The following is a 10,881-nucleotide window of genomic DNA, read 5'->3' on the forward strand; positions in this document are numbered from 1 at the left end:
GCACTCCACTTCCCACACAATAATAATAATCTTTATTGTCACAAGTAGGCTTACATTAACACTGCAATGAAGTTACTGTGAAAAGCCCCTAGTCACCCCATTCCGGCGCCTGTTCGGGTACACAGAGGGAGAATTCAGAATGTCCAAATCACCTAACCGCATGGCCGGGATTCTCCAATCCCACGGCCAAGTTCTGACGTGAAAAATGGTGCGAACCACTCCGGCGTCAACGGTCCTCGATTGCCAGGTCTTCACCCCTTCCTAGGGGGCTAGGTCAGTGCCGGAGTGGTCTCCGCTGCTCCAGTCTGCACGGCCCGGCCGGCGCGAGTTCGCGCATGCGCACCGTGGCTGGCATGAGTTTGCGCATGTGCGTGGGTACCCGTCTCCGCGCTGGCCCACGGGCAATATGGCGGAGCCCTACAGGTGCCCGGCGTGGAGGAACAGAGGCCCCCACGGAACCAGCCCGCCCGCCGATCGGTAGGCCCCGATCACGGGCCAGGCCACCATGGAGGCCCCAAACGAGGTCGGATCCCTCCGCACCCCCACCAGGACGGCCCCAGCTGAATGAACTTCCAGTCCCATGCCTGCAGGACTCAGCCGAACTCGGCGGGCACTCGGCCCGTCGAGGCTTGGAGAATCGGCAGAGGGGCCGCTTTCAATGGCCCCCGACCAGCGAGGCGGCAATCCTGCGTGTGCCCGAGAATCGGCGGCGGAAAATCAGCGAGCCGGCGTCGGGGCGGTGTGGCGCGATTCGGCCCCACCCCCTCCCCCCCCCCCCCCCCCCCACCCCGAGGATTCTCCGACCCAGCATGGTGTCGGAGAATCCCGGCTCATGTCTTTCGGAACATGTGGGAGGATACCTGAATACCCGGAGGAAACCCATACAGACTCGGGGAGAACGTGCAGACTCCACACAGACAGTGACCCAAGCGGTGCGAAGCAACAGTGTTAACCACTGTGTTACCATTCTGCCAACCAGATGGCAGCAAGAAGAGGGGCATCCCGTGTTGCAGATGCTGGATGCCGTGGAGGAGAGGCAGGGCATCTTGATCCCCAGGGTGGGAAGGAGGCTGTCACCCACCGCCATACACCGGACCAAGGCGAATGTGACCATGGGCCCCATGGCCAGGGCTGGCCAGCAGTGCCAGAAGAAGCTGCACAAACACGTCAGGGTGGCCAAGGTGAGCAACCAACCTCATGCCATGGCACCAGTGCCCATTTCACACACCCGTACACCCCACCTCGAGGGTGACTGAACATCACATGCTGGCAGTCTGCTCGCACCCCACCCTGCACCACATGCCAACATCCATACCGCCCGTCATGGCCCTGTGCCCCACACACAGAGCACTAGCTAGCGCGTCCGACTGCCTCACACTGTGCAATTCCTGCCCCCCCCCCCGCCCACCTCCTCCAGGAGATGGCAGCACACAACTGCAGGAAGAGAGAGAAGATTCAAGGGGGACCGCAAGACTTGCAGCCCCTTACCATCGCTGAGTGGCAGGCATTGGACCTGGTTGGGGGGCACAGAGAGTGGGCAGTCACCGAGGTGGAGGTCGTCATCGAAGAACCAAGTGAGACCAGCTGAGTTACGATGTCCCTATGGCACGCATGGCACTTCCCCCACACCACACCACCACCTTTACAACACTCACCGCACCCCATAGCCAGAACCCCACCACCTCCACACCACCCATCCACCACCCCACCTCAGCACCCCATCACCTTCACACCACCCCACTCCAGCACCCCACCACCTTCATACCACCCCTCCAACACCCCCACTCCAGCACCCCACCATCTCGATACCACCCCTCCACCATGCCCACCCATGATCAAACCATGCATCATGTCTGTTTTTCAGGATCACCTGGCGATGAGGCGGGCCCTCCTGGTGTCCCCTACCCCCGGCATCAACACCAGCACATGTCGAGTGACAAAGTGGGACCGGACAGCAATGTGAGCCCTCAAACGCCAGCACCTGACACCCCAGAGCACCAACCCAGGGATGATAAAGGGAGCCCAGTTGAGACATAGTTTACTGTCTGTTATGCAATGATCCGGTTTCTCCAGACTCTCAATCTTGCTTCACGGATCTCCCTCAGATGTAGAGGCTTGATTGCTTTGTTCAATCATTGTGTATGTTTCCATTTATGGTGTTCTCACTAATCTACCTATGCTAGTTTTCTAGGGACCAACACCTGGTACCATCTGTTGTTTTCTGCCTTGTTCTAACCAGATGGCTTTGATGTGTAGTGTTGATCAGAGAACAACGAGTCTTGTAAACTAACAAAACTATTTATTTAACACTTCAATTGGATTCAATACTTAGCCCTGAGAACTAACAGTTGATTAAACACACATAAACTAACATCTAACATCTAACTCGCTAACTCATTAACTACTCTCTTGCTCTCTCACTATTTTCAATACTCCTAGCCAGTTCCTGCTCCTACCACCTGCTCCAACCTTCTGTCACAAGACTCTGCATCCTCTCTTATATACCTCTGAGACTAGCTCCCTCTAATGGCTCTCTGTATACATTTTATTAACCCTTACTTTACTGGCATACATGATAATACCACAAAACCATCATCGATTGTCGTTAAAAACCCATCTGATTCACTAATGTCCTTTAGGGAAGGAAATCTGTCATCCTTACCTTATCTGGCCTACCTGTGACTCCAGATCCACAGCAGTGTCGTTGACTCTTAAAATGCCACCAAATTCAAGGACAATTGGGGACGGAAAACAAATGGTGGCTTTGCCTGCGATGTCCACATCCCATAATTTTTTTTTTAAAAGCCCCGTCCTGCGCCCTCCTGTAGGAGCTACTGTGGGTGTTCCCCTTGGGTTGGGCCGCAAGATGCCCTACCGGCTGGGTGGCACCCGGTTGTGGATGGGAGAGATGGTGGTGGTGGTGGGGTGGGAGGGCTGGTGGGGTGAAGATTGGATAGCGGGTGGGGGCTCTGTGCAACCACAGGCCATGGTGGGCGGTCAGTGGGGTGCACAGCAGGATGGTTGCCTTGCAGGCTACTCCAATGGCAGTCCGTGCCTGGACCCCACGGTCCCGGGAGGGGTCACTCCATCCCCACGGCCCATTCCCTGGTCACCCCTCACTACTCCCCCCAGCCCTGCCAGATGCTCTCACCAGCCAGCCATGCCAATGGCAGGACCGCCAGCCCATAGTCACGCCTCTGGGAACATGACCTACCTCTGCTCTCTCCCTCATCAGTCATTGTGCCTGTTCCCTGCTTTTAAAACCACAAGAGAACCTCCCCGTCAGTAATTCCTCCTGGCGGAGCATCGCGGAATCCCAGAGAATAATGGGATTGGCCCGGTAATGATATGCCACCAGTGTTTACCGTACGTGGGGGGTAGAATGCATTCACACCACTATTGAGGCACCGGGTAATGGTATTAATTCGGGGCCCTGCGCCAACCTAGATTTTCCACTGACACGTGATTCTTTTCCCGATCCTGCCCCGTGATTCCGGCGATGGTGGAGGGAAAATCTTTCCCAGATGTTTGAGAGCAGGTATTCTAAATTTAAAAATGCAAAATTGTGCAAAAGTATATATATGATGGGCGGGATTCTCTGGTCCGCCAGCCACGTTTTCCAGTGCTGCACACCCCTGCCAGCAGCGGGATTCTCCGTTCCCGCAGCCGGCCAATGGGGTTTCCCATTGAGGCCACTCCACACCGTTGGGAAACCGGCGGGCGTGGGTGCGCTGCCAGCGGGCTAGAGGATCCTGCCAATGGAGAATTCCGCTGTATATATATGTTGACTCCTGACTGCACAATAACAGAGAACCTGCCCTTTTCCCCTATAATTTCCATTACTTTTTTCTTCAGCAGTTTTTCACTTCCCTTTGAAAACCTATCATACCTTCAATATTTCTGCGAGAGCATTCTATGTCATTTAAAATCACAATATAAGTAATCTCCAATCACCTTTTAATTTGTGGCTTTGGCAATACTCAGTATTTTATCTTGTGGTCTAGTGACTCACTGACCGATGAAAGGAGGATTTCCACAGCCACGTGATCAAAATCCTTCACAATTTGTCATATTACCAACACTTCTTTTCTAAACCTTCTTTATCTATTGAAATGAGATCTAGGTTAGCTGGTCATTCTGTGAAACTTTTTATTTCTTTTCTTATTCATGGGATGTGGGCATCATTAGTCAGACCAGCATTTTATTGTCCATCCATAATTGCCCTTCAGAAGATGGAGGTAAGCTGACTTCCTGAATCGTTGTGTTTTGCAGAATGTTTTGCAGTGTGGGTTCCAGGACTTTGACCGATTAATGATGAAGGAACAGCAATATGTTTCCAAGTCAGGATGGTGTGTGACACTTGGAGGGAAATTTGGAGGTGGTGGTGTTCCCATGTGTCAGCTGCCCTTGTCCGTCTATGTGGTAGAGGTCCTGCAAGTCCTGTGAGTTGCTGCAGTGCATGTTGTAAATGGTATATACAGCAGCCATGTTTCATTGGACAGAGTGAATGTTTACAATGTAGGATGGGTTGCCAATAAAGCCCTCCTTTGTCCTGGATGGTGTCAGGCATCTTGGGAGTTGTTCAAGCAGTACTCATCCAGGCAAGTGAAACACATTCCATCACAATCCTGATTTGCAACATGTAGGCGTAGAAGTGCTTTGGGGAGTCAGGAAGTGAGTTACTCACCACAGGATTCCAAGCTCCTTGTCGCCAAGGTATTTTTATAGCTGACCAGATGAGGTTTTGGCTGCTTGCGGAAATCTCTAAATCTTGGTATCATCTCAAAGAATCTATTTGGTCTTCTCTCCACTGCGTTGACATCCTTCCTAAAGTAGGGATGTGGCTACAAGAGCAGGTCAGAGGCTAGGAATTCTGCAGAGAGTAACTCCCCTCCTGACTCCCCAAAGCCTGTCCACCATCTACATGCCACAAGTAGTCAGGGGTGTGATGGAATACTCTCCACTTGCTTGGATGGGTAGAGCTCCAACAACACTCAAGAAGCTTGACACCACCCAGGACAAAGCAACCTGCTTGATTGGCACCCCATCCACCAGCTTCAACAATCACTCCCTCCACCATTGAAGTAAGGTAGCAGCATTGTGTAGCGTCTACAAAATACACTGCAGCAATTCATCAAGGCTCCTTCAATAGCACCTTCCAATCCCGTGACCTATAGCATCTAGAATGACAACAGATGCATGGGAACACCACCTCCTGCAATTTCCCCCCCATGCAACTCCACCATCTTGATTTGGAACTATGTTGGCATTCCATCACTGTTGCTGGATTTAAATCATGCAACTCCCTTCCTAACAGCACTGTGAGTGTCCCTACAACACATGGACTGCAGTGGTTCAAGAAAGCTACTCACCACCACCACCAACTCAAGGACAATTAAGGATGGGCAACAAATACTTCCCATCAAAACCCACAGCACATGAACACATTTTAAAAAAGCAACTCAAAATTGGACATTGTTGGCTAAACCAATTATTTGGATAGGTTTAACATTACCAATTTTCTTTTGAATTATATGCCTCTGTTCCAAATACAAGATATTTTTAAAACTATTTATTTTAATTTAAAATAAAACAAAACAGAATGTCCGAGCTTGGAGGAAGGTGAAATTATGCTGATCTCCAACCAGTGGCAAGTCCACATGATTTGTTTGCCATTGTGAAAGAAGCCTTTAGAAAATCAAGTGCTAGTTTTCATATCTGGACACAAAAATGGGGCAGCTGGTCTTGCTGGATGAAGACTCGCAGATTGAGGAGGATACAAAAAGGGAGACTGGAAACAGTTGTGTCAAGCAGAGGAAAGGGCTGTTTTATGTTAGGTACCAAGCAGAATGCTAGTCAGAATGAATTCCATGTTTGAAGAGATGGGACTTGTAAAGATTTAAGAACTAAGGAATCACAAAAGAATGTCTTGCGACTGAAGTCAGTTTTGGGATGCTCAGAATATTGAGTCAGTGGACTTTTAAAAAACACTGGAAGACTTGCCCTGGTGTGACATGCAGAGGAAAGCCTGTTGTAAAGCCAGGAGTTTGGGATTTAATCTACATGACTACATATTTGCTAAGAGCATGATATAATGTATAAATGAGACAAAGTATTTTCAGTTGCATTTATTGGTTAACCTTTTCTATAGTTTGGTGTATTTGTTGCCTATAAAATAATGTTTAGTCTGTGTTGAATTTTGTGTGTTTGTTACAGTAAAAGTCTTAAAATGTGAAACCTTGTTGTGTAATGCTTTCCATTGATCGCTGGGAAATTCATATCTTATAGGAATTGTAACACCTCCATTTGGAAAAGCTCAGAGACAAATATTTCTTTAATGTATTCCATGACTTTATGTATTCCATTACCAATTCATTTCTGAAGATATTAATATAATGGTTTGATTCATATTTTTGATCTGTTCAGCTAATCAGCCAAGTGCCCCAAGTTCTGAGTATATGCTTTACAGGTGATGTGTAAATTTTTTTTACAGAGTTGATTTTGTGCCATACCAAAGATTAAATACAAGTTAAGTCATCTCATAAACGCCTTGGCAAAAATCTACTTAATGCAACTGGGAAAGGTTTGTAAATATTTTATCGATATAACCACTTTAAAGGAGTTGCCTGTTCCAATCCAATAAGAGATGGTTGTCCTGACATGTATCTTTTTTCTTATGATAGTCAACAACTCCTTTTGGCTCCCTAGCCTCGGGAGCCTGCCCATGGTCTTTAATTGGACAGTTAGCAAATTAATTGGCTATCCACTTGAAAATGTCCCTCTAGGTCCCTCTTCCAGCATGTAAGGGTTCCCAACCACTGCCACTGTAGGAATGGAACCCACAAATGAAAATCCAAACCACAATGTGTAAACCAGGAAGCAAAAAACAGGGCATTTGAATTACATTTAAAACATGCATTGAAAGTGAAACTATTTGGAAATCTACATGGATCAAGAAAAAGAAATAAAAGACACCAAAACAATTAAAGTATTATTTAAGTGTTTAAAAATCTCCAACATTACTATTCTTCTATGGAAATTTTTCAGGGCTGGGGAAGTTGTTTTTTGCAGTAATTATTACTTATTGGATATTTTTACTTAACTAATTGGCAGGATTTCCTGCAGGGATGTGACAAGCCATTCTTCACTAACAGGATCTCCAGTCTTTCCTGGTGAGATCTTGAGATTTGTATATATAAACATAAACCTTTTATTGGTAGTTTTGAACTACTTATAGTTCCAGAGCATGATCATGCATGGTGTTCATGCTCCACCATGCAGGCGAGTTGCTTCCTTACAGAGTGTTGCTTTTAAACTGTCCTCTCAAAGTCTATGATCACATGACTGCATCCATCATAGTGTATATGATGTTATTCTCCAGTTCCACATTAACCCTTGCTTTGCTGAGCACCTTTGTATTATAATGTATGCAGGCACAGATCTCCAAGTCCCCTTTTCTTTTCTAAAGAAAACTTTGCTCCTAGAATATGGAACATTGCTGTTTAAGACAGTCTTCATGTTGTTGAATTGTCACACATTCCTTTTGCATTCTGTATTATGGGCCAGGGTTTAGAAAACTCCAAAGTATATCATGGAGTTCACCTAACCTACAACTGTTTGTAGGCTTTGGTTATGAGGAGCACAAGGGCCAACCTTTCAGGTGTTATTCAACAGCAGTCTTAAGCACCTTTAATCAAAAACAAAGTTTATTCTACGAATTCAGTTAACATTGTTATAAACACACACAGTAAGCATTTTTATCAACTACAAACATAAATACCCCACACAGCTACGGTACTCTATATGTAGTCCTTAATAACTTCCCTTAACTGGTTCAATTTAATAACAACATCCCATAAACCAGAAAACCCTTTTACCAAAACAGTAGGTTTGAATTCCTTCCAGAAAGCAGTTATCACTTTTAAATTATCAAGTGATCTGGAGACACCTTTTAACATACAGAGAGAGAGAGAGAGAAGACAAGACTTCTCTGTCTGAATCCAGCTTCCAAATGTGAAAATGAAAGCAGAAAAACTCAGAGCCACACAACAGTCCCCAGCTGAAAAACAAAAGTAAAACCCAGAGCCACAGCCCAGCTCCTCTAACACAATGACATAATTGAAGCCATTTGATAAGACAAAACAATTCTTAAAGGAACACTCATATGACACATCCCCCCAAGAAAGAAAAAACATCAACTTCAAAGATGGTTTCATTATTCACCTTTTCACTTTCCTTTAAGAAAAATTTACAATAAATATACTTTTTAAAATAAAAACAAAACAGGCAATCATTAATAATAATATAATCCATTTTACTTCTACTTCTTCCACCATTGAACCTGCTTCTCTTTATCACATTTACGACAAAGCATCAGCTGTCACGTTTTCTCGTCCTGCCACATGTATAATTTTTTAATGAAATGGCTGTAACAATGATCTCCATCGAAACAGTCACACTCCAAAAACGTCAATGGATTATGATCAGTATATATAATTATTTCAGCTGAATTGCTAGTGACATAAATATGAAAATGTTGCAAAGCTTGCACCAAGCTCAAAGTCTCCTTCTCAATCGTTGAATACTTCCTCTGGTGGTCATTCAATTTCTTGGAAAAATATCCAATAGGCCGCTCTATTCCTTAGTCATCTTCTTGCAAGAGCACAGCACCTACACACACAGAAACTCTTGGTTTATCTCCCCTCATATGTTGCCAGACCTGGCGAGTTTATCCAGCATTTTCTGCAATGATTTCAGTTTTCATATTTTGACGGTTCAGTTTGCTATTCTGTAGGCTGGTGGCTGTGCATCTGTGTTTGAACATAACTTAATCAAGCTGGGAACTGGGCGTCTACTGGATTCAGGGTATCAAATAAGTCTAGGTGTGGAAAGCAGGTACTCCAATTGAAATAAATATGGCTAAGTTGAATTTTCAACAAGCAAATCGCAATCAGTGGAAATTTGCATTAGGAGATTGGGAGGATTTGGATTTTTAGTTGTTAAATTTCAAAGGGAAGTAAAAGAGTGTTTATAATTCAGAAAATGTCAGCAATAAGTAAGGCAATGTTATTCAAGTTTGTTTTACCTGAAAGTGGTGACAGTAGGGAGGACATATTCTGGGCAAGTGAGTTTTGAAGAAGGACAAGGAAAATTTAATCAGGATGAAAAAGCAAAAATATAATTAAGGAGAGGTGCTGAGAGTTTAGGGAAGTAGCCATGTCAGATCTCCTGGAGTGTTGCTCAATGCTGGGAAAGGTGCTGTAAAGAGATCAAATTAAGCAGCTTCAGCCAGAAAAGTGTCTGGTTTCCAGAAAGCAGGGTTTGTTTTAAAGTTTCTTGAATTTCCACAGCACAGTGGAAGTGTGATTGAGAAGCCTGTGATATACCTTTCCTACAACAACAGTGTGTTTGCCTTGTGATAGTTTTCTGGATTTTGTAAAGGTTAACAGAAGAGATCATTGGCTAAGGGGGTGTTTATTTGAGAGTCTAACCAATTTGGAAATATTTGGGGGGGAATGTTCTTTAAGACTAATTTTAACTGTGTAAATGTAACCTTGTGACTGCACTGTAGGGATTCTATTACTTCATACTGAACAAGTGTGTTTAGGCTTCATTTTTTTTGTGTTAACAAATGTTTTAATTTAATAATTAAGTGTTATTAGAATTTGTGACTTCTGACCTCAGTACCCGTATCTTCTTGTGGTCAAAATACAAAAAGAAAATGGTTGTGATATTCTTACCACGATTTCCTTTGCAATTTGGTTTGTGCAGCAATTATCACCTGACAGTTCATAATAATCTTTATCATCATGGTCCTCTTGCTATTTTTCCACTGCCTGGCCAGATTTTAGTTCTTAGGTATCTGAAAGGTGAAACGCACAAGGGTAAGATTGTGATGTCCAAAGGGAAGAAAAGTAAAAGGTAAATCTTACATCTTGTAAATCAAACGATAATGTAGAATGAGAGCATGTGGGGGTGTTAAGAGGAACATTAGGTATGATGATATTGCAATTTGCAATAGATTTGTATTAGCTACTAACCATATTCTTCTGAGGTAAACTATCACCTTCATGGTGATTAGGATATGCAGGCAGACATGAGCCCCTTGGTTAGCTTCAGCTAACTCCTTTTTCTACACTAGTAAGGGAAGTGAGTCAGTGAAAGTGTGCAATGTGGGTGAAGTGATGGCCATGTTTGAATAGCTAACAGTGTGTGCTACATGTGAGCTGTGGGTGTGAGGTTTTCAGTAGCACTAAGTGTGTGAGGGAAATGTGAAGCTATGAATGTTAGGTATCAGTCCTGATCGCTGAAGATTGTTGGTAGGTGAGTGATGGGGGTGAATTGAACAGTGGCTAGAGGTGCAGTTGGTAGGAAATTACATTTCAGATTGCATTCACATTCTTTAACCAAATGAGATAACTAAACTTCTTGCGGCACTGCATCCAGGTCCATTGGGCTCCCCCTGGCATGGCTCTCCATGACTATCTCCTCCCTTCTGAGAATCTGTCTAGAAGACCTTCTGGCCCCCCCTCACCACAGAGGACATTTCTTCCCCATTCCAAATCCGCCTTCAAAGCCTCCCATTCATGGCCTACAAACCTTGACTATTTTGTGCTAATTTCTATTGTTTTGAAGCTCTGATTCACTTCCTGTATGGCTGCTGACACCTGTTCTAGTTACAATGTAATTCCCCTTTAAGAAGTGCAGTCTAGCTTTAAGTGGTTCTGGCCACACACAAAATTGGACTCTGCTTAGGCGCACAACTAATCAACCAGCACTGTTACGATCCTTGGCCAGATCCCAGGATGCAGGATGTAGATCAGGTTAGGGACCAATAATATTTTGTTTAAAGTAAATAAAAGTTGAGATTCAAAATACCTG

At 44.9% G+C, this 10,881-nt stretch overlaps 1 long non-coding RNA gene across 1 annotated transcript; it reads right to left on the reverse strand.

Moving 5' to 3' along the window:
- Window positions 1-7,688: 7,688 nt before the first annotated feature.
- Window positions 7,689-9,856, reverse strand: LOC140393532 (uncharacterized). Its single transcript, XR_011935651.1, has 2 exons — window positions 9,741-9,856; window positions 7,689-8,670 (listed from the first exon to the last, which is right to left on the reverse strand). It is a non-coding gene; the product is annotated as an uncharacterized lncRNA (long non-coding RNA).
- Between the last annotated feature and the right edge of the window lie 1,025 nt (window positions 9,857-10,881).

Source organism: Scyliorhinus torazame, chromosome 17 (genome assembly GCF_047496885.1).
Source record: "Scyliorhinus torazame isolate Kashiwa2021f chromosome 17, sScyTor2.1, whole genome shotgun sequence".
Classification (NCBI taxonomy): Eukaryota; Metazoa; Chordata; class Chondrichthyes; order Carcharhiniformes; family Scyliorhinidae; genus Scyliorhinus; species Scyliorhinus torazame.